The sequence below is a fragment of the Aedes aegypti genome, chromosome 1 (assembly GCF_002204515.2).
Source record: "Aedes aegypti strain LVP_AGWG chromosome 1, AaegL5.0 Primary Assembly, whole genome shotgun sequence".
Lineage (NCBI taxonomy): Eukaryota > Metazoa > Arthropoda > Insecta > Diptera > Culicidae > Aedes > Aedes aegypti.
Genome location: NC_035107.1, coordinates 32,253,915 through 32,279,397, shown reverse-complemented (window position 1 = coordinate 32,279,397; position 25,483 = coordinate 32,253,915).

The following is a 25,483-nucleotide window of genomic DNA, read 5'->3' as shown; positions in this document are numbered from 1 at the left end:
GAGTGAAAAAATGCACGGTGATTAAATTCACTTAAAAAAACAGGAATTGAATTGACTGGACACCAGAATCAGTTGTAACTGAATTTAATAAGAAAACAGCCTAAGTAACAACCAAACGTTTAACGCTCCAAATGCATTGCGGTAGGTGATATGGTTCGGTGATGGTACTATGTGCCCAGTTTGGCGATATATAAGACTCTGTGTGCTTGTTGGTTACCTGAGAATGATTAAATTTCTAGAAAAAAAAAAAATGATTTTAGGTTGAACCGGCAATCCTTTAATCTATGGAGACATTGCAGCACTGTTTGGCAAGGCATAAGTAGATGTTATTTATTGAGAACACACAAGAATCGTTGCAGGTAATATCACTAATATAGCCATGGTAAAATTTAATTCATAAGTTAAAAAAAAAGGAACCTGTGATAACATTCATCAAAAGAGCACGAGAAACTCTGTTATAATATTTATGAGGATTGTAATAAAATGTTAATCAATTCCTTACACGCGCATTAAACAGTTAAGGTCTATGAAGCATGTTTCATTTGTTATAATAAATTTTATTGAAAGTTCGAGAAACACTTTTTAATTATTGTAGATTTACAGAAAGCAATGCGGAAGCAAGAAGGCCCAATTTCTGTACAAATAATAATAACACAATCCATTCGACGAGGTTATTCAACGCATAATTGAATAGTGAAAAAAAATTGGCAATTAAATGGGAAAAAAATGCATAGATAGTTATCGTGTTGTATAAAGCATATTCTGGTGTCTAACAAGACACTTTGATTTAATTGGTTACTGAATTTTCTTCTGTTAAAGCAATCGGTTAAACAATACTTCTTAGATTCAATAAAATCAACGAGTTATAAATATTACAGGCGCAATGAAAGCTTTACGGAACAGCCTGAACCTGAAGTTTTCGGAGAAATTGTAAAACAAATATTCATTCAAATATTTAGCGTACAACTAAAAAAAAAAAAACAATTATAAAAAAAAAAATTGCTGCACGTGGCGTTTGCACTGCTGGTCAGTAAGTTATGACCATCTTGGTGTTTAAAACAATACAATATGTGCGGTAGCGATCAACGCGTAGTCCTGAGTAAATAACATAGAAAGTACGCATGAGAACACTAAACTAAGTACCAGGCTCTGTCCCAGTAAGAACATAAGCCCAGAAATAGAAAGAAGGTTTGAAATGAATGTTGGAAGGAATTGTATGTACTTCACGAAGACTGACAAACGTAACATTTCTCTATACTCTTAACAATAAGGAAAATATCTGTGGACGTAATTCACGTTATGACTGAATGGCGCATGATGTAAGTGATGGAACGACATAAAAACGTGTTTTTGAAGATGTATTGAACAAAAAAATGTAATTTTACATAACAAAGGACACGAAAACGATAGCACAGTGATCGACATTCACCAAATCAGACACTTACGTATTAGAAATATAATACAAATTTACGTCATTTGGTTCGCTTCTTTTATGTGCATTCAAAAATACGTAAAATCACATGATTTTTTGGGAGTGTGTAGGTATGTGTAAATTAGGATCGCTCTCGATTCCCGACGGCAGTACGACTTGATAAATCTCATGGGCAGCCGAAATAATCCACCAATTAATCATATAAACAACGACTGGTTGCTCATTATAATCACCTGCTTATGATCAGATCTTTAATTGAAGTTAGGAAAAAAAAAATGTTGTTAATATACCTTAAATCATAGCAAATAAACATCTATCCAGAGTTAGTAACTCTGAACAAACCAGGTTCCAGGGTGCTTATTTTGACAATTGTATGACAGGTTGGACATCGTCCTGTAGATGGGCAACATCGAGCCCGAAACCGGTCGACGGAAAAGGTAAATTTTAAATCCTTTTTATGTTTGTAAGAACAATAAGTGTTGTGTCCAGTCTCGCGTCGAGTATTGTAAATGTGTGTTTCTGCTCATCTGCTATTAAAAATTAACGCAGAATACTTAACCATAATCATGAAACTGAATACATAAAAAAGCGGTCAGAGTAATTAAACAAATACAGAAGTAACAGGCCATAAGTTTACACTCCCAAAATGAATTGTTTTAACTTATATAAGAATGCAATGAGCCAGAAAAAGAAAAAAAATACTAGTTTATTTATTTAGTGGTTTTATTGTGGTAAACTAGAACGTTATTGCAGTATAAGGGAAGAAAATATCACCAACAAATGAAATAAGTTTTTGCTTTGCAGTTTAAAAATTATTCAAAAAAAAAAATATATATACGATATAGAAAAGATATTGGTAAGAACAAGGATAGTGGAATAACTAAATTATAAATTGCAGGAATAATTCCAATGGACGGTACAGAAGGATCACAATGCAATGGAAATTAATGCGCCTCCGATGTGCTTGAGATTTATTTCATTGATATTTTTGACTTTCTAGACATAATGGATGCTATTTTTGCTACTAGTTAATTGGATGCAGTACATATGAAAGAAGCACAATATTATAGCAAAATGATATTTGGTGGAAAAAAGGGAGAGGTAGCTGGTACATGTGCATCTTATAATAGTCGAGAGTATAAAAATAATAATAATTAAATAAATGGTCACAATCATTTGAATATTTTAGAGGTGAATATTTGCTGATTCGAAGAACTTCACGGAGCCTAACGTCTAATGATGAACAAATATGTACTGTAACTTCAATATAATAATTTGTACTAAATCGTTGGTTGACTATAACTAATTTGTGTAATGTCTTAGAGTTAACATTATCTTGTAATTCAAACAATTTAAGCCAATGGACCAATTAAGATTAAAGAAAAGGGGATGTGGTGATGAGCGCTCTACTCATTCACAGTCATATACATTATACCCTTCATACAGTACACACCGAATAGTGCCATACCTAGCACATGCTCTGTACAGCAGCATTCAGTCTGATATACACGCTCGATCTATGAACACGCGGTTACCACAGAAGTCAAGATCATTTTCCTGAACTTTGTAGTCCACTTACATTAGCTGAATTTAATTTAGCATTGTCAATTACTAAAAATACTTCTCCAGGAATTGATAATATTTTTATATTGTTTTGAAAAATTTACCTGATGATGGAAAGCTTCATTTACTTTCAATATATAATGATTTCATATCTCAAAATATAATTCCCTATGAATGGCGTTTCGTCAAAGTCATCAGTATTCTTAAACCTGGTAGAGATCCATCATTAGCTGATAGTAGGAGACCCATTAGTTTGTTATCATGTTTGCGCAAAATTTTAGAAAGAATGATACTGAATCGTCTAGAATTGTGGTCAGAGAACAATAACATTTTTTCATCTTCTCAATTTGGATTTAGAAGAGGTCGTGGTACTCGTGACTGTGTTTCACTTTTGGCTTCACAAATTCAACTTTCGTTTAATAAAAAACAGGATGTAGTTTCCACTTTTCTTGATGTTTCTGGAGCCTATGATTCTGTACTTATTGAATTACTGTTCGAAAAGATAAATTATCTAAATCTTCCAAATTTAATCTCCAATTTCATTTATAATTTGTTTTCTTTTAAAATTATGATTTTTTTTTCATAATGGATCCCCAAAATTATCAAGATATAGTTATTTTGGACTTCCACAAGGATCTTGTTTGAGTCTTGTTATATTGCATCAATTATTCCAAATGGTTGTTATTTGCTTCAGTTTGCCGATGATAATGTTATTTCTATTAGCGGCAAAAATAGAGAAGTCATTAGACATTTTATGCAATGTGCCCTGAATAATATTGATTCATGGGTTCATGAGAATGGACTTTTATTTTCCGTTCTAAAAACTGAATATATCATATTTTCAAAAAAAACATTCTAATATAACCATTGATTTGTACCTCAATGGAATTGAAATTGAACAAGTTGATGAATATAAATATCTTGGTATATGGTTTGATTCTAAATTGACTTGGAACATTCATATCAAACAAATTCAAAAAACATGTTCGAAAAGAATTAATTTTCTTCGCACAATCACGGGTACTTGGTGGGGTGCAAATCCATCTGATTTAATAACGCTTTATAAAACTACTATCCGTTTAGTTATGGAATATGGTTGCTTTACTTTTGGAAGTGCTGCTCAAACATATTTTGTTAAACTTGAAAAAATACAATTTCGTTGTTGAAGAATTTGTTTGAGACTTATGAATTCAACTCATACTCAATCAACAGAAGTTCTTACTGGTGTTGCTCCACTCAAAATTCGTTTTCAAGAACTAAATTGTAAATTTTTGATGAATTGTTTCTCAACTAATCATCCAATTAGCAATATTTTGAAGTCACTATTTGAAATAAACCCGACGAGCAAAATATTGGAACCTTATATTCATTGCTCCACTGAAAATATTGTACCAGTTCCATTGAATGGTTTTTACAATTGTAAAATTGATGTTCATACTTATCAACCTTTGATTGACTTCATGAATTAAAACATTTACATCATTATTTTGCCAATATCTTATTTGAGCGTAAATTTGATGGAATCACCCCTGCACAATTTTATTTTACAGATGGTTCGTTAATTCAAGATACCGCGGGTTTCGGAGTATATAATGAATTTTCGGCTCACTTTTTCAAATTGAAAGCTCCTTGTTCTATTTTCTTAGCAGAATTAATCGCTTTATACTTCGCTTGCACCTTAATAAAGGAGTGTCCACCAAATATTTACATTGTTTGTTCTGATAGCTTGAGTTGTCTTCATGCTTTGATCACCATTTCTTTCAATTTCAAATCTCATTATATATTATTTATGTTGAAAAAACTTTTATTTGACTTACACTCTCAGGGATTTATCATAAAAATAATATGGATCCCTTCCCATTGTAAAATTTACGGTAATGAGCAGGCTGACTCATTGGCTAAACTTGGTGTTGCTCGAGGGCTAATTTATAACCGTAACATTTTTCCTTCTGAATATTATCCCAAATTAAAACAATATTCCATTAGTAAATGGCAAATGTGTTGGAATTCAAGTGATAAAGGAAGATGGTGTTATTCAATTTGTCCAAAGATCAGTCTTTTTCCGTGGTTTCAGAATATACCAGGCAGTAGAAATTTTATTTGCTCTTTTTCACGACTGATATCGAATTATTATTCATGTAACAGTCATTTATATCGCATCAATATTAAGGATTCCAATTTGTGTGAGTGTGGAATCTATTATGAAGATATTGATCATATTGTACTTCAATTTTCAAGATACATTTTACCAAGAGAAAAATTATTTAACAATATAATCAATTTTGGTCATCCAATTCCTGTTTCAATTCGGGATGTATTGGGTACAAAGCACTACCCTCTACTTAAGCTTTTATTTCAATTTTTAGTCGATATTTCATATATTGTTTGATACTCGCTTTTTTTGTATTTTTTTTTATTTTCAGATATCAAGATAGCGTTTGGATGCCTAGATGATGCTTAGAACCCCCCCTCCCCCTCATCCCATTTTTTCAAGATATCAATGGTCACTCAAGTCTAGATTATATTGCAGTTTTCGGCTCTGTTATGGTTCTTTTTTGCCGTATGAGCCTATAGTTTAAGTTATTTTTGTTGTTTTGTAACGTCATAAGAAAAGATAAAGAGGTTTTGTGCCTCTTTGAGAAAGATTTCGAAAGGAAATCACTCAAAGGGGCTTTTCCCTCTTTCAAAATTATCAGTGAAAATAAATAAATACCTTCTCAACAATATTTTTTTGAAAATTTTCCACGAGTTGGAGCATAGTTTTTCCGGCTTTTCTTTACGAATTTTCTCAACGGTGGAAAACTTTTTCCAGTTGTTTTTTTTTTATTTCTGAGAAAATTTGCTTTCATTTTCATAAAAAAACTTTGTTTCTATGATGCTTCGTTCTTGAGTTATGATTTTTCAAAGTAAGTAGTGTTAGGGGAAAACAAAAAATTCCCAACTGAGTTTTCTGGGAAAATAGGCGACTCTGAATTTTTCTCAATTTGTTTTATTCATATATTAATGAGCCCTGCCTGTGGAAAAAGTTTCATGAAAATCTGAGACCTTCCGGCCCAAACCCTCACGGAAATAAAAAAAAAATCCCCTTCAATGAAACGTATTCGCCAGTGGCCAAGTTGGATACCTTGCGCGTTATGCTGGCGATAGCTAATAAAGAGCGCATGTCGGTCCATCAAATGGACGTGCGCACGGCATTCTTGAATGGTGTCCTCTCTGAGGAAATATATATGACTCAGCCTGAGGGTATGCACCAAGAAGATGGACTAGTCTGCAAATTGCGTAACGCAGCCCACATACGCTCAGACGGTTTGACCAACATTGACTCCGCCCCCAGGTTAGTCAAACCGACTTATGTTGATACAACCGTTTGACTGACTGTCAAGGTTGGTTGCAGCAACACGATATTTCGTCGCATGTTTTTAGACTTGCCGAGAGTCTAGTGAATATGTGATTGTTATTTTTTCGAATGCTGGGAGAATCTTTTTGCGATTTTCTGGCAATAGAAGAGGTTCTTCTTTCAACATTTAAGTACCGGAAGAAATAAATATTAAGGAGGAATTCCAGTTACAATTCGTACGAAATATTCCGGCAAAACTCAGAAATCATGACGGGTCTCTTTCGGGAAATATTCTGAGCAGTCATTGATATGGGAATGACCAAGGGATTTTTTTTTCAAACATTCTATCCAGAATCTTTTAGTCGTTTCCTCTAGTTATTCTGCTTTGAAGTTTTTCCAGAAATCCATAAGCTATACTAAGGATTCCACCAAAAGCTCTTCCTGGGATTCTACCACGAATTTTATCAATAATACCTTAAGAAATGTATCCACAGATTCAACGAGAAATTTCTCCGGGGAACATTCTTCAGGCATACCTTCAGGTGGAATTTTTCCAAGGATTTCTTTAGAGGATCCTCTACAAATTATTATGGGTTTCAACCACTGATTCCATCAAAGATCTGTCCAAAAAAACTTAAGGAATTTCTTCAGGGCTAACTCTAAGGCTGCCTCCTTGAATTCCTCCAGATTGTTATAACAATTTTTTCAAAGATTTCTTCAGGAATTTCTCTAGAAGTTACTTCCAAGGATTCCATCACGCGTTACCCAGAAATCGCATCACGAATTCTTTCAGATACTTCTCAAGGGATTTCTCAAAAAAATCATCACCAGAAACTCCCCCAAGGATTTCACCAGGACTTTTTTAAGGGCTTGCTCCTAGGACTCCTCCTCAAATTCCTCAAGGAGTTACAACAGAAAATCCACCAGGAATTTCTTCAGCGATTCTTTCTAGCAATTTTTCAACAGATTTCTCCAGGGATCTATACAAATACTTTCCAAGGGATTTCTTCAGTGGTTCATTCAATACTTCCTTCAAGAATTCCACCAAAAAATCCTCCAAAGATTCGTTTAAGAATTCCTCCAGCGAAACTTCAAGCATTTCTATACAGATACTACCCACAATTTATCCAAGAATTCATCAAGTTCCTCCAGGGATTCCACCAACAATTCCTCCAAGAATTCCATCAGAAAGGCATCAAAGATTTCTAGAGAAATACTGCAAAAATAATCAACAAAACTTGATCAGCAGAAATTCCTTTAGAGATTCCACTTGTAATTTTTTGAGAGGATCCCCCAGGTTATCCTTCGGTATTCCTCTAGAGAGAATCTTCAATAAATTCTTTTTTAAACTCCACCAGTGTTTCCTCCAAAGATTCTTCTTTATATATTTGAAGGGACTCTACGAGGCATTCATTCTGGAATTTTTGCAGGAATTACTTCAATAATATAATATAAATTTCTCCGAGGATTCCTAAAGGAATTTATCCATCAATTCCATCCACTATTTCTTGAAGATTTTTTTTAAAGTAATCTACCAGAAATTACCTTGGAGAATCTTTCAGAAACTACTTCAGGGATCGCTTTAAAAGTTCTTCCAGAAATATACTAAGGAATCTCTCCATCAAACTCTCTAGGAATTAATCTATAGATTTTTTTGGTGATACCTCCAAGAATTTCTAAAGATATATCTCCAGAAATGAAAAAAAAAATCTTTTAGGTCTACGTTAGGGATTCATCCTGATGCATTTAGAGAAATGTGTTGTTTGAAACTCTGAGTAAATATCAGTTAATTCCCTAGAGGAATTTATGATAATGCTGAAGCACAATCCTAGTAACACCTTTGAAGTATTTTATGGTTGAACTTCTGGCGAAACTCTGGTATATTTTTCTGGTGGTAATTCTAGTGAAACTCTGGTAATATTCCCAGTGTTAACGCTAGAAGAACTCCTTGTGAAATTCCTTAAAAAACTTCTGTCGCGAAAAATTACAGGTGATATAATTAGGGAAAATACTGTTGAAGTATCTGAAGGAATTACTAGTGGAATCTTCATAGGAAATTGTGGTCAAATCGCATAGGAAATTCGTTATTGGATAATTGGAGTTCATCTTGGTGGCATCCACGAGGGAACCTTCCAGAGGAATCCCTGAAGGAATTCCTGTTTTGAATCCCAGGAGGAATTCCTGATGGAGTCACTGGTTGATTTACTGGTAGATTCCCAAACAGGTAAAACTATTGTAACAAATTTCTCGTAATAACGCTGGAGGGTTCCTGAAAACCCCCGAGAATCCCTGGAGTTATTCCACGAGAAATTCCTTGATAAATCTGGAGAAATCCCTTGAGGATTTCTGGGATTGATTCCTTATGGAAATCCGGGAGGAGCCCTATGATGAATTCCGCGAGGAATTCTTTGAGAAATTCCGGAAGGAATCTCTTGAGTAATGCCGGTAATGGAATACTTATAAGAAATTTTTGATAAAATCCCTGGAGGAAATCCTGATAATTTTCGAGAATCGTTGGAGATTTTGCTGAAGGAATTCCTTGAGGATTGATTCCTTGAGGAATTTCGGGAGGTATCCCTTTACTAATTCCGGGAGGAATCCCTTAATGAATTCCAGGAGGACTACCCTGAAGAGCTCTTGGATGAATCTCTTGAAGTATTCTCTAGAATTTCGGGTAGTATCTCCTGATAAATTTCGAAAAAAAAAACTCATAATAAATTAAACCAAAATAACCCTAGGGGGATTCCTAAAGGAACTTTTAGATGAATTCCTGATAGAATTTTAAATACTTGTGTAATTCTTGATAGAATCATTAGAGAAACTCTTGATAGAATTCCTGTAGAAATACCAGGTGGAATCTGTTACCGTTTGTAACAATAAGCCTGTTAGTTTGTAAGTTTTTGTTTTTTCTATTATTATTATTTATATGTCTCCGTGAAATTTTAAATTTAAATTCAAATGCATGCCATAAAAACACCCCTACACCTGATATAATAGTTAAGTACACTACACTACAATAAAATTAGCCATAAATAAAATTATAACAGTTAGAGTTCAGTGGAGGAAAAGAAAAGAAAAAGACTACCCAACAATAGAGGAATTAGGCATCGGAGAAGGATAGATTCGGTCTATTTCCTACGAGGATCTAATTCCAAGTGGACGTTAGAAGTTAAAAGAAAGTTAAAAGAAGTTTAAAGATTAAGAAAGTGGAGGTAGTTGAGAAGTGAGGAGCGAAGAAGGGAATCAGGTATGCCTGTGCCTGTAAAGAAAGTGTTAGGACCCGTGGAGTTTAATTCAGGAAACTCCTTCCGAATTGAGTCCCTTAGAGCCCACTAGGGCAGTTGAATCCAGGTTGGTAGCAGAACGAAGCCTGCTCCAAGACCAAGTGACCGAGTACCCAGAATTCCGTGGCAGACGACTCGGTTTCGAAGGACGTTAACCTCCAGGACAGGTCGCTCTCAGGAATCGAAGCCAACGAGCGTCCATTCCCAGTACCCCGTTCAGCTTTTCCACGCTGTCAGCTCCGCCGAACAAGCTCCGCAGTCTACAGTGCCGCCACCCCTCCAGGAATTCCCGAACATACCGGCCGGTTAAGTAGAATTAAGTTTAATCAATTACACTACACTGCACACCCACCACACAGCTATGTACAAATAGGGCAATATACAGGATAAATTGTGAAACAGTAAATCTTTCAATTACACCCATCCCAATATCCGAGGTCTGATTAGCCTAATAGAGTACTCCAGCCGACCTTGAGACCAGAGAGGTGCTCCAGATCGCGCTAGCCAAGAAAAGAGGTCCTTGACGCACCCAACCTCAAAAGGCAGGCCGTTGCTTAGCCAAGCTTGCCGAGGTCTTTGTCCTGGTAACCCACGTGTTGCCCAACCTTGCTGTAACAAATCTCTGAAGGAACTCCTAATGGAAACCCTAGAGGAACTCCTGATAAAATCCTTAGAACTCCTTATGGAATCCCTTTGGAACTCGTGATGAAATGCCAAAAACGACTTCTGTTGTTTTGCCCAGTAGGGATTCCTAATTGAATTCCTATTGGAACTCCTGATAAAATCCTTAGAAGAACTCCTGATGGAAATCCTTGGGAACTCCTATTGAAAGACTCAGGGGAACTCCTAATGGAATCCCTATAGAAGCTCTTGATAGAATCCCAGAAGGAATCCCAGGTGGAATGTCTAAAGAAAATGCTTATGAATCCTCTGAAGGAACTCTTTTTGAAATCCCTAGAAGAACTCCTGATGTAATTCCCAGAAGAGATCCTGATGTTATCCCAAGAAGAAACTTTTGATGTAATCCATCGAGGATCCAGGTGAAATCTCTGAAGAAACTTCTGATACAATCTCTAGAGGAACTCCTGATGGAATCTCTAAGGAAACTCCTGTTAAAATTTCTGAAGAATTTAATGATGATTCCTGAAGGAATTCCTGACGGAATCCGGTGGAATTCCTGATGGAACCCTTGTACGAATTCCTAAAGATATTCTTGCAGGAACTCCAGATGAAATCATTGGAGGAACTCCTGATGAAATCCTTTGAAGAATTCCCTATGGAATCACTATAGGAACTTCTGATTAAATTCATGGAGGAATTCCTGATAAAATTCCTAATGGAACTCCTGATAGAATGCCTAGAGTAATTCCTTATGATATCCCTAGAAGATCCTGATGGAATTCTTAGTTGACCTCCTGATATTAACTCTGGAGGAAGTCCTAATAGAATCTCGGAAGAAATGCTAGCTGGAATCTCTGAAGGAACTCTTAATGGAATTTCTGGAGAAACTCCTGATGAAATCCTCAGAAGAACTCTAATGGTAGCCCTAAAGGTACTTCTAATAGAATCCTTATTGGAATTCCTGATAGAATCCCTGGAGGAACTCCTGATGAAATCTCCAGAAGCCCTGAAGGTACTCTCGATAGAATCCCTACAGGAGCTCCTGATGAAATGTCTGGGGGAACTCCTGAAGGAATCCTTGGAAGAATTTGTAAAGATATTTTTGAAAGAACTCTGGATGGAATCATTGGAGGAGTTTCTGTTAAAATCCCGAGAAGAACTCCTGATGGAATCCCTAGAGCAACGACGGACAGAGTCCATGGAAGAATTCCAGGTGGAATCTCTGAAATATCCCCGGATAGAATCCCAGGAGAAACTTCTGATGAAATCCCTAGTTCAGTTCCAGGTGCAATCCCTTAAAGAACACCTGATCGAATCTCTGGAGGAATTGAAGATGGAATCCCTGAAGAATTCCTGATGGAATTCCTAGACGGACATCTGATGAAACCCCCAGAAGAATTCCCGATGGAATTCCTAGAGGAACTTCCGATGGAATCCGGAGAGGAACTTCCGATAGAATCCCTAGAGCTAGTACTGATAAAAACCCTGAAGGAACTGCTGAATGAAAACTTCGTGAAATTTATGATTGAATCTTTAGAAGTTCTCCTGATGGAATGACTGGATGAAATCATGTTTAATTCCCTAGAATAACTCCTGATTCTAGAGGCCTTCCTTAGCCGAGTGATCAGAGTCCGTGGCTACAAAGCAAAACCTTGCTGAAGGTTTCTGGTTTAAATTTCTAGTCGGTCCAGGATCTTTTCGTAATGAAAATTTCCTTGACTTCCCTGGGCATAGAGTATCATCGTACCTGCCACACGATATATGAATGCGAAAATGGCAACTTTGGCAAAGAAAGCTTTCAGTTAAAAACTGTGGAAATGCCCATTGAACTCTAAGCTGAGAAGCAGGCTCTGTCCCAGTGAGGACGTAACGCCAAGAAGAAGAAGAACTCCTGCTTCTCAGAGGAATCACTGATGGAATCTCTGTAGGAACTCCTGATATAATCCCATGAGAAATTCCAGGTGAACTTTCGGAAGGAATTTATAATGGAATTCTTACAGGAATTTCTTGTTAAATCACTTGACAAAATGTTGATTGAATTTCTGGAAGAACATCTGGTGGAATCATGAAGGAGTTGTAGAAGAATTCCTAAAGATATGACAAGAGGATTACCTGGAGAAATTCCTGATGGAATCCCTGTAGTGCAAATCCAGGTACAATTCATGCAGGGATTTTTTTAATCACAGGTGTAACTGCTGATGGATTCTCTGAAGATGTTTCTGAAGAAATTGATTGAGGAATAATTAAAGAGTCCTTGGTGAATTTGATAATGAAAACGGTTAGAGATAGTGAAATATATAGAAACAACTCAAGCGTGCATTTGATAGATCACTATGGCACCGACGCTGCGTAAATTCACGCATTTTGACTTTCCACCCATCTGCATCGGCAGTTCATGGGACGTCGAAGCTTCAATTTGACATGATGACGTCGGTGTTCGTGCAACATCCCTACAGACGATACGATCGGTTCGTCGAACATTTGGCTCCACCCACCTGTGGTTTGAGCAAAATCAAACTCGTTTGATTTTGGCCGACCGATTCGTCAGCCGTCAAATTGGTTCGTCAAGCAGCATCACACACGGTCAAACATAGCACCAACATGAGCATCAACCTGGGAGGCGGAGTCAATGTTGGTCAAACCGTCTGAGCGTCTGTGGGGTGCATAAGTCCATATACGGCCTTAAACAGGCTTCCAAAGCATGGAATGACAAGTTTCATGGCTTTGTGACTGAATTAGGATTTCGACGATCAAAGAGCGATCAATGCCTTTATGTGCGCGGCACTGGTAAGAAGAAGATTTTTCTGATTCTGTATGTCGACGACATTCTTGTCATCGGACATGATTCAAATGAGATCGAACTTGTAAAAAGGAGTCTCGCAAAAGGTTTCGACATGACAGATGGAGGTGAAATATCTAGCTTTCTTGGGATGAAGATAGAGCGAAATCTGCAACGTTGTACGATGAGAATTAGTCAGCGCAGATATCTGGAAGCTCTACTCGATCGTTTCAATATGGCTGATTGTAAAGCAAGCTCTATACCGATGGAGTGCCGTCTTCGTTTGGATAAGGGCACCGAAGAAAACCGAACGAGTAAGCCATACAGAGAACTAATAGGCTGTCTCATGTACAGTGAGAGGCAAAATAAAGTGCCCACCTTACCAGTTTTCGAATTTCTCTCATTGATTTGGTTCAAATTAAAGTTAACACACCTAAATCTTTTGTGATATTTTATTTTTGATGTTCTTTTAAAGTTGCACTTACGAAATTTTGATTAAAAAAAGAATTTTACTTAAAGAAAAAGAAAATCAATTTGTATTGAAAAAAAAGTAGTGACAAAAATAAGTGCCCACTTCCTTCTTGGCCCCAGAAAAGATGATTTAAGAAAAATAAAAAGCAATTTAATAGTTAATGTGTCCTCCTTTGGCCTTAAGGACTTGCTGGAGGCTCTTCGGCATGCTTTTCACCAGGTTTTGTAGGTGTTGTGGATCTAGTTCTTCCCAGGCGCGCTCCAAGGCTTCAAAATAATTATTTTTGTTGGTAACACCAGTTTTTTCAACCCTAGCATCGAGAATCGCCCACAAATTCTCGATGGGGTTGAGGTCTGGGCTTTGTGGAGGCCATTCCAGCGGTTTAATCCGACAAGACCGGAAGAAAGACTTGGTCTTCTTTCCAGTATGCTTCGGGTCGTTGTTCTAGAGAAATATGAATTTCTCTTCAAGGCCCGTCTGGATCAGCGAAACCTCCAGATTTTCCAGCAAGATGTTAATGTAGGAATCTGCCGTCATTATTCCGTCGATTTTCACGACGCTTCCTACTCCACTCCATGAAAAACACCCCCAGACCATCACATTTCATCACATCACACTTCCATGCGTCACCGTTCCTTGGATGTGGCGCTCCTGAAGCTCGAGCTGTCTAACCGAGAGCGGCGGGCTCGTGTGTGATGCAGAGCACCACATCCAAGGAACGGTGAAGCATGGAGGAGGAAATGTGATGGTCTGGGGGTGTTTTTCATGGAGTGGAGTAGAAAACCTCGTGAAAATCGACGGAATAATGATGGCAGATTCCTACATTAACATCTTGCTGGAAAATCTGGAGGTTTCGCTGATCCAGACGGGCCTTGAAGAGAAATTCATATTTCTCTAGAACAACGACCCGAAGCATACTGGAAAGAAGACCAAGTCTTTTTTCCGGTCTTGTCGGATTAAACCGCTGGAATGGCCTCCACAAAGCCCAGACCTCAACCCCATCGAGAATTTGTGGGCGATTCTCGATGCCAGGGTTGAAAAAACTGGTGTTACCAACAAAAATAATTATTTTGAAGCCTTGGAGCGCGCCTGGGAAGAACTAGATCCACAACACCTACAAAACCTGGTGAAAAGCATGCCGAAGAGCCTCCAGCAAGTCCTTAAGGCCAAAGGAGGACACATTAACTATTAAATTGCTTTTTATTTTTCTTAAATCATCTTTTCTGGGGCCAAGAAGGAAGTGGGCACTTATTTTTGTCACTACTTTTTTTTCAATACAAATTGATTTTCTTTTTCTTTAAGTAAAATTCTTTTTTTTATCAAAATTTCGTAAGTGCAACTTTAAAAGAACATCAAAAATAAAATATCACAAAAGATTTAGGTGTGTTAACTTTAATTTGAACCAAATCAATGCACAGTGAGAAAATCGGGCTCCAAAACGCGACTAAATGCAATATCTCTGCTGGGTAATGGTTTCAGGAAATGATTTTGACCATTCTAGATCGGAAAAAGGCTGCTAAATCGATTGGTGGCGGTCCCATTGACCGGAGACTTCGCCCTGGCCACCTAGAGCCCTGGAACCATCCTGAGTTCCTTACGGCAAGTAGAATTATTGGAACTGATATAAACTGTCATGATTTCGTTTTGCTGCGGAACAGCACACGACAATATTCTTGCATGGCGGATTTAGTGATATAAGTTATTGACCATTATGGCCATTTCATGGTTCCGGAACTAACCCGGAACATCCGTAAAATTGGCAATATTGAAAAACAAAATGTTCTTATGGTTCCTTTGTCTCTTGATGATTTGAAAGAATAACTCTTACAATTCGTATTTAGTAAACTGAATGTTTGACCATTACGGCCATTTTATGGTTCCGGAACTAACCCGGAACATCCGTAAAATTGGAAATATTGAAAAGAAAACAAATGTTCTGATAGTTCTTTTATGTCTTGTTGATAAGAGAGAAGTATTCTTACAAGTCGGATTAAGTAATCTGAATGTTTGACCATTATGGCCATTTTACGGTTCCGGAACAAACCCGGAACATCCGTAAAATTTTAAATATTAGAAAAAATATGTTATGATAGTTCCTTTGTCTCTTGTTGGTTAGAAAGAAGTATTGCAATTTGTATTTAGTAATATGTATTTTTGACCATTATAACCATTTTATGGTTCCGGAACTAACCCGGAACATCCGTAAAATTGGCAATATTGAAAAAACAAAAAAAATGTTCTGATAGTTCCTTTGTCTCTTGTTGGTTAGAAAGAAGTACTCTTACAATTCGTATTTAGTAATCTGAATGTTTGACCACTATGACCATTTAATGGTTCCGGAACAAACCCGGAACATCCGTAAAATTGTAAATATTCAAAATATATGTTCTGATAGTTCCTTTGTCTCTAGTTTGTTAGAAAGAAGTACTCTTACAATTCGTATTTAGTAATGAAATCGTAAATGGTTTTTTGTACATTGTCCAACTAGTATTCGACGATGTTGTGGATAGTCGAGGTCTTTGGTATAAGATCTAATTAGTTTTCTCTTAAACGTCAAAGTTAAACAAAGTTAAAGATTTTTTCGCAAAACAAGCATCTTCAATTCTATACTAAATCATATGTTGTTCTTCTTCTCCGTCCTGTAAAATGTAGTTATTTAAAACTTTCAATGGTATTCATTCAATCTCTTATATGATGCCCCTCTTGAGACATATATATGATAAAAAATCTGAATTACCAATTCGTAAACTGGTTGTTCCAAAAATTCCGATTGGTACTCAAAGAATAACATATTATGTAAATGCTACATAGACAAAAATATATGAAATGTGAGAATGGAAACAAAATATTTATGTTTTATCTTTTATTGTTATTTTTAAGAATTCTAGTCACATTTCTTATGCCTATAACATTAATGTAGTATGAACAATTAAACAAAAAACGTTAATAAACAAAAATACAAAGAAAAATATAACAATCAATTACTAACGAAGAAAAATCAACAATTTTTAACAAACATTGACAAAAAAAACAAATATAACGCTCGTCATTCGTTATCAGACATTGAACTCTCTTCGCTAGACAATTCTTCAGAGCTTTCCTCATCCGTTTGTGCTGATTCCTTGTTTTCGATCTCCATTTGGTGACCTTCATAATATTGCGCCAAATCAATATCATGGTCTTCACTAGCGTTGTAATTTCGTCGTTTTTACGTACACTACGATATTTTGATGTCAGACCACGCCAAAGCTGCAACCATTATATCGTACATGTTATCTTCCAGAGTTGTTTTTCGGGCTAGGTTAGGCCTCGAAAATTTATGCCGTTTGTGCATGCGTTCACCTGCCTGCTCATCAACAAAATTCATAGTGTAAAGCTAGAATAAAAAAACAGATAATATTTTATACACTTTAAGCTAACAGTACACTTACCAATTTGGTGATGTACTCCAATAAGTGTTCGTACTTATGCAAGCAAGGTGGCAACTTTTTTTATAAAAGGGAATTCTGTCAGTATGTTTTTTTCTAACTCCTCGTATAAAATTTTAACTTTCTCGGGTTCGAGCCTTTGCGATGAGAGTGCCAAACTGCTTATTATTCTTAAATTTTCCACCAATTTTCTATTTATTCCCATAATATCAAAAAACGCTGTAGGATCGGAGAGTAGAAGGCGAGCAAGATTTCCGTTATTCGAGCTTCCACATCCACCTGGCTTTGGTCGGTTAACATGCGCTTTGAAACGATCTTCAAGTTTGTTTGAAATTCTTCTATGCTCTGACGGCACTTCCGGATATTTCAATGCTGGATTATTGGGAATCCTCTTTTTGGAAGCGTTACGAATCAACCATTCCGTGGAGTTCAGCCGGGAGTGAAAATATGATGGACCTATAACTCCATCTGGTCCTGAAATACACACTGGACAGGCGTGGGTATTTTTATTGCCGACAATAGCATTAGCAGCTTTGCCGTCTATCAAAGAATATACCGCTTCTGCAGTTATTTGAAGACGAATATTATCCACAGTAATAATCACGGGGTTAGTTTTTATTCCATTCACCTCTTCATAAAATTTGGTGAACATTTCCAATGTGATCGCATCGGTCTCCAGCTTAGTGATCTTGGACGGCAGAAGAAATCTGATTGCGGGTTAGGATTGTTGTAAATTTCTTCAGGAGGGAATCGTCGCTACCAAGAATACTGCCCTGGTTGTACTGAGAAAATCCAGTTGCTGAATCCAGACCCCCAGCAATCCTCAGTAGTTTTGTTGCTTAGAGGCGTCAAAGGAGAGCTGTTCATTCTAATATCATCGTTGTGCATAGTAGGGTTGGATTCGTGATGAGCGTTGTGGAATACCTAAAATCCTGCATTACTCAACTTCAAAGAAAAAAAAATCTTTAATGCTACATTCTTTGGATAAAGAAGTTGTTAAATGTTTTTATAATTTGAAGAATTATATCATACTGAGAATGGTGTTTAAAGCCATTTAGTTTCCTTTCTGAAAAACCGCTCCGAGCATCCATGCTTCGAAAAATGATACTTGAAACTGCGTGTCCAATTTTTAACAGCAGGTCTCAACAATTCGAGGGAGACATTTATTTTTTTGTGTATAAAATTTAGAACATCTTCTTGACATCGCCGACGAATATAAATTTTTGAAATATCACCATTCTGGATCATGATGACATGCGTTCACTTCTTGAATAGGCCTTTTCATGTGACAGGTCCGTCTATGCATTTGTTTACATCGGTGGAGGACCGGTGCATACACGAGGCTGTCATTTTCATAGAAGAACTGTCAAAGAGCTTCCCGATCAGCTGTTTTGGAACGTCATGTGAATAGGCCTATATGCGAGAAGAACTTCTGATTATCAGTCGAGTATTCACGCAAAGCTATGGAAATCGCTAGCTTAGACCAAACTATACCAGAAAATGGGAAAAGCACACCACAAATTTTTCACATGTTAAGCGAAGTATGCACTTCAACAGAAAAGTAATCGCCTATCTCGATGCGTGGGAAATTTCTTGCAAGAAATGTTCAAGAAAAGCATTTTTCTTTGATCGCAGTAAGCAGTTGAAAAGAAATGTCAATTCAAATGGAGCAAACTGTAGGAAATTTCTTGACCATTTCTTGGGCAGAAATTTTTACTTTTATTGAGCGGAACAGCACACTTAGCTTTAAGCTAGGTATACTGTTCCGCTCAAGAAAAGTAAAAATTTCTGCGGAAGAAATGGTCAATAATTTTTCTACAGTGAGCTCCATTTGAATTAACATTTCTTTTCAACTGCGTACTGCCATCAAAGAAAAATGATACATACATTTCCGATTTTCCATACAGTAGGTCGACTTTAGAGGGTTAGATCTGAGTCATTTGTGGACCGATTTGAATGAAATTTTTACAGTACAGTACAGTACAGTACAGTACAGTTACATATATTTTTCAGTAGTTTTTCCTATTACGAGTTCAATATCAATAACCGTTTAACTGAAGAGAACTTTTGACATAATGTTTATAGTTGACATAACTAAATAAATTTAAGCACTAGTTGTAGATTTAAGTACAAGTTGTAGATTTTGACAAGATGGACAAGTTTGCTTTATGCAGTTATTGTGTAACAGTTTTGCGTTTTCGTCTTTAGGAAAATTGCTATTACCTTCAAACTCGTGATTGTAAAACTTATTCAAAATTTCATGTTGGAATAACGATATGTTTGATGTTCTGTGAAAATTTCATTCAAAAAGGTCCATAAATAACTGAGATCTAGCTTACCAAAGTTGATCTTTTTTTTTTCAATATTGCTAATTTTACGGATGTTCCGGGTTAATTACGGAATTATAAGAGGGGCCCAGATAGCCGTAGCGGTAAACGCGCAGCTATTCAGCAAGACCAAGCTGAGGGTCGTGGGTTCGAATCCCACCGGTCGAGGATCTTTTCGGGTTGGAAATTTTCTCGACTTCCCAGGGCATAAAGTATCATCGTACCTGCCACACTATATACGCATGCAAAAATGGTCATTGGCATAGTAAGCTCTCAGTTAATAACTGTGGAAGTGCTCATAAGAACACTAAGCTGAGAAGCAGGCTCTGTTCCAGTGGGGACGTAAAGCCAGAAAAGAAGAAGAAGAAGATGATCAAAGTGATCAAAGATTCAGGTTTTTTTTCAATATGGAAAATTTTACAGATGTTCCAGGTTCCAATATGTAACAATACTTAATTTTAAACAAAGAACATATGAATTATCAGGATTTTTTTTCAATATGGAAAATTTTACAGATGTTCCAGGTTAGTTCCGAAACCATAAAATGACCATAACGGTCAAACATTCAGATTACTAAATACGAAATGTAAGAATACTTCTTTCTAACAAACAAGAGACAAAGGAACTAGCAGAACATTTTGTTTTTTCAATATTACCAATTTTACGGATGTTCCGGGTTAGTTCAGGAACCATAAAATGGTCATAATGGTTAAACATTCAGATACCTAAATCCGACTTGTAAGAATACTTCTCTCTTATCAACAAGACATAAAGGAACTATCAGAACATTTGTTTTCTTTTCAATATTTCCAATTTTACGGATGTTCCGGGTTAGTTCCGGAACCATAAAATGGTCGTAATGGTAAAACATTCAGATTACTAAATACGAATTGTAAGAATACTTCTTTCTAACAAACAAGAGACAAAGGAACTATCAGAACATTTTTTTTTTCAGTATGTCCAATTTTACGGATGTTCCGGGTTAGTTCCGGAACCATAAAATAACCGTAATGGTCAAACATTCAGATTACTAATTATGAATTGTAAGAATACTTCTTTCTAATCAACAAGAGACAAAGAAATTATCAGAACATATTTTTTTAATATTTAAAATTTTACGGATGTTCCGGGTTTGTTCCGGAACCTTAAAATGGCCATAATGGTCAAACATTCAGATTACTAAATCCGACTTGTAAGAATATTTCTCTCTGATCAACAAGACATAAAGGAACTATCAGAACATTTGTTTTCTTTTCAATATTTCCAATTTTACGGATGTTCCGGGTTAGTTCCGGAACCATAAAATAACCGTAATGGTCAAACATTCAGATTACTAAATATGAATTGTAAGAATACTTCTTTCTAATCAACAAGAGACAAAGAAATTATCAGAACATATTTTTTTAATATTTAAAATTTTACGGATGTTCCGGGTTTGTTCCGGAACCTTAAAATGGCCATAATGGTCAAACATTCAGATTACTAAATCCGACTTGTAAGAATATTTCTCTCTTATCAACAAGACATAAAGGAACTATCAGAACATTTGTTTTCTTTTCAATATTTCCAATTTTACGGATGTTCCGGGTTAGTTCCGGAACCATAAAATGGTCGTAATGGTAAAACATTCAGATTACTAAATACGAATTGTAAGAATACTTCTTTCTAACAAACAAGAGACAAAGGAACTATCAGAACATTTTTTTTTTCAGTATGTCCAATTTTACGGATGTTCCGGGTTAGTTCCGGAACCATAAAATAACCGTAATGGTCAAACATTCAGATTACTAAATATGAATTGTAAGAATACTTCTTTCTAATCAACAAGAGACAAAGAAATTATCAGAACATATTTTTTTAATATTTAAAATTTTACGGATGTTCCGGGTTTGTTCCGGAACCTTAAAATGGCCATAATGGTCAAACATTCAGATTACTAAATCCGACTTGTAAGAATATTTCTCTCTGATCAACAAGACATAAAGGAACTATCAGAACATTTGTTTTCTTTTCAATATTTCCAATTTTACGGATGTTCCGGGTTAGTTCCGGAACCATAAAATGGCCGTAATGGTCAAACATTCAGATTACTAAATACGAATTGTAAGAGTACTTCTTTCTAATCAACAAGAGACGAAGGAACTATCAGAACTTCTTATTTTTTCAATATTGCCAATTTTACGGATGTTCCGGGTTAGTTCCGGAACCATGAAATGGCCATAATGGTCAATAATTCATATCATTAAATCCGCCATGCAAGAATATTGTCGTGTGCTGTTCCGCAGCAAAACGAAATCATGACAGTTTATATCAGTTCCAATAATTCTACTTGCCGTAAGGAACTCAGGACGGTTCCAGGGCTCTAGGTGGCCAGGGCGAAGTCTCCGGTCAATGGGACCGCCACCAATCGATTCAGCAGCCTTTTTCCGATCTAGAATGGTCAAAATCATTTCCTGAAATCATTACCCAGCTGAGATATTGCATTTAGTCGCGTTTTGGAGCCCGATTTTCTCACTGTGCAATGAGAGAAATTCGAAAACTGGTAAGGTGGGCACTTTATTTTGCCTCTCACTGTATGTAGCTCTGACGAGCCGTCCGGATTTGTTGGCAGCAGTAAATTATTACAGCCAATTTCAGTCCTGCCCAACAGACATGCATTGGACACATCTAAAACGAATTTTGAGGTACACAAAGGGTACACTTGATCTGGGACTCGAATACACGGGACGAGACGACGCTGATATGCTATCGGCCTTCTGCGACGCTGACTGGGCGAATGATATCAGTGACAGGCGGTCGATTACCGGATATCTTTTAAAAGTATTTATCTTCCACCGAGGCCGAGCTGTGTGCTCTTTGCGAAGCAACCTGCGATGGAGTCTGTTTCACACGTTTACTCGAAGATGTTGGCTACAGAAGCGACGTGCCAATACCGTATCATGAAGACAATCAGTCTACCATGAGGATCGTCCAAGAACCTCGTGATCGAAGCAGACTTAAACACATTGATGTGAAGGATTGTTTTGTGCGGAATTTGGTGCAACAAACATGCGTTGTGCTGAAATACGTTCCAACCGAAACGCAAGAATCTGACATTTTAACGAAAGGTTTGCCAGCCGGTCAATTCAAGCGTCTTCGATGTGCCATAGGGTTACGAGATTCCATGAATTAAGGAGGGGTATTGAGGTATAATTCAGGTATTACCGTTTAACCGTGTATAGTAAATCTCTACACAGTCTCCCTCTGAGATCTGATACACAGCCATCTTGTTTTTCACTCTGTAAAAGTTCCTCGAGTAATAAAGACACGTTTGTTTTAACTAGCGAGTTACGTAAGTCTTTATCCGAATTGTACGGTCATCCCATTAGGACCAAGAACATCCGCATAACTTAATACAATACACCGTTTACTCACATGAATGGATAGGGGCCTGTAGTGAGACATAGGGTAAAGTAGTAATTGTTTAACGTTAGGGATGATCATTGTATAATAAACCCCTGAACCAACAAGACGTGTTTTATTGCTACAGGGCCTGTGGAGTATTTGAAAACTAACCTCTAATCACTTATTACGGTCGAAGATCCCAAGGCCTATATTCAGTGGATTCCTTGGAGGACTAAAAACATCCATTCCGATGACATAAATGAATAATTAAGAGACTGTGCCAGATTCGAAAAACTATCGATAGGCCATTGATCACGCTTGTAGATTCTTCTTCTTCTCGTTTTTCTTGGCATTAACGTCCCCGAAGAGCCGGCTACTTAACGTAGTGTTCTTATGAGCACTTCCACAGTTATTAATTGAGAGCTTTCATTGCCTAAGTTGCTATTTTTGCATTCGTATATCGTGTGGCAGGTACGATTATACCACAGAACAGATAGCCATCCTAGAACAAAAAGTAATTTTCATCTAGAGTACAGAAAAAGTGAAGAAGAGTAGGCGAATAAAACATTACTTGCCCCACTGGCATTTACTGTGTATCATATTGACGTTAATTTCGTCTAAAATGATCTGCCTCGCTTGTATAATTTGTTTGACGTTATGTCAACACCGTTGATTCGCCAGCACAGTAAGCCTTGCAGCCTCGCAGTGCACCTAAATCAAAACATTTGGCAACAAAAGCCCGACACGCTTCGAATTGCAAAGACGAGCATTTTTCCATTGATTATTGTCTTTTGATGTTCTTATGGATTTCTTTGGGGATGTGTTAGCAAAATGGTGTGGTAACTGATAATATCATTTATGTGTAACTGTAGTTTCCTACATGAAACATCAACTACAAACCTCCCCCGCCCCTTGGTGTACTGTGAATGAATTTGTTATCAAACTTATAAAAAAAAAACGTCCACCGTTTTAAAGAAATAAATAGATATCAAACATAGTTTTTCTACATATTGCGGCACACAGTTTTTGCTTGACGAGCTTGATTTTTTCAAGCCTCAAGATGCGGTTGAAATTATTCAATGTTCAATTCCAATGTATCGAGTTTTGTTTATTGCTTTCCATCAAAGGATTACTATGATGTAAATGAAGCAGATACCTCCGTCTGATGTGCAAATTTTTAGACGAGTGCAAGGTTGATCAATTTGCAGAGCTGCTCGATGTCACTATCAATGCTTAAAATTAGCTGATTTGTACAGGCCGACTGCGATACAAATCGGATCATTCCACATCACATCAACATCATGCTGTCTACTCCATCACCAGTGCATTGATGGCGATAGACTATGGATATCACTGATGGGTAAAGTTTAGCTTTAAATTAAGCAGATAAAATGACAATTTATCAGTACGATATATTCGACAGTGTTGCAGATAGATTGAAACTATGTGTTGGTCACTGAAAAACATTAATAGCATGGATAATGACCACGTGATCACTCATTCTGCAGTGATTTTGATCTAGAGTGCGATGTCGCATCACTGCTGTTGGTTGTCAAATCAAAGTGATATTGATAGCTCGCAAGTGATATTGATAGTTTTAGACCATCAGTCATCAGCTGATATGATTGATATTAGGCAACTCTGTCAATTTGTTGCGGTGTTATGTTATTTAGTTTCTTTGAATTACATTAATACAATTTTACTCTGCTTTGGCACCACAGTTTGGAATGTTTAAAAAAGATTTGTCTCCGAGTCCTCAGACTTAGCACCCGACATGGCACGTTGTATAGCGCATCAGATCCGCTATCCAGCCTGAATACAATGGCTGACGTTTGAGGAGCAGTAACGATTACCGAATTCCGGTGTTCAGCCAGAGTCGTGATCTACAAAATCAGAAATAAAACTAAGTAAATTGCTCAGTTATTTTTTTCTTTATTTGATGGAATTTATACTCATCTTTGGTCATTTATTCCCACGAATTTCTTAAATAGTGCGGGCCGAAGTGTGGAATTACGTCGGATCAATTAGATGTCTTAACTGCACTTGTTGAGCGTGAAATGACGAATAAACGCAGTGTAGATACCCAACTAATCCGACGTAATCACATAGGGCTTATTCACAAATTTTATAAAGCTGAAGGTGGTGGGTGGGTGTCCTTAAGATGTTACAAGTCATATGAAATTTAATAAATATTCATACAAAGTGCGTTACGTCAACAAAGGGTTTGGATGGGTGTCGAAAATGGTAATTTTTAGCGTTACGAAATTTGTGAATAAACCCATACTTCTAAAATTAATATATTTATAAAATGCTTGACTTCATAAGTGCTATTATTTTTCAACAACATTTAATGAATTAAAAATATCCATGTCACAATATTTAATAAGTTCAAAACTTGGTTGAAAAATATGCTTATGAGTTAAAAAATATTAATGTTTATGTCGATTAAAACTCCTAATAACATGTTACCCTGGAGATAGGACAAAGTTTGAATCAATCCGATACGATTTTTCACTTATACTGTTATGCTATTTCTGGTTGTTTGCACATTTCGAAATTTTCGGTTTTGAAGATGACATAAATGGCAATCAAGGTGTTCACTGAAATATGATCTGTGATAATATCATAAAGGTCGCAAACTATAAAACCATCTCCTCTTGATTTTTTTTGTCAATATTTGTATGTTATTAATATTCCAGAAAAAAAACTTCGCGTGGATTAACTGAAATAAGCATGGAAGAACATGAATCAGACGGAGATGAACCAGCCAAGGGCTGAAAATCTCCCTAATAAAGATAAATAATAATAACATGAATCAGATCAAGATATTACATGAGAAAAGTAAGGACAATGTAA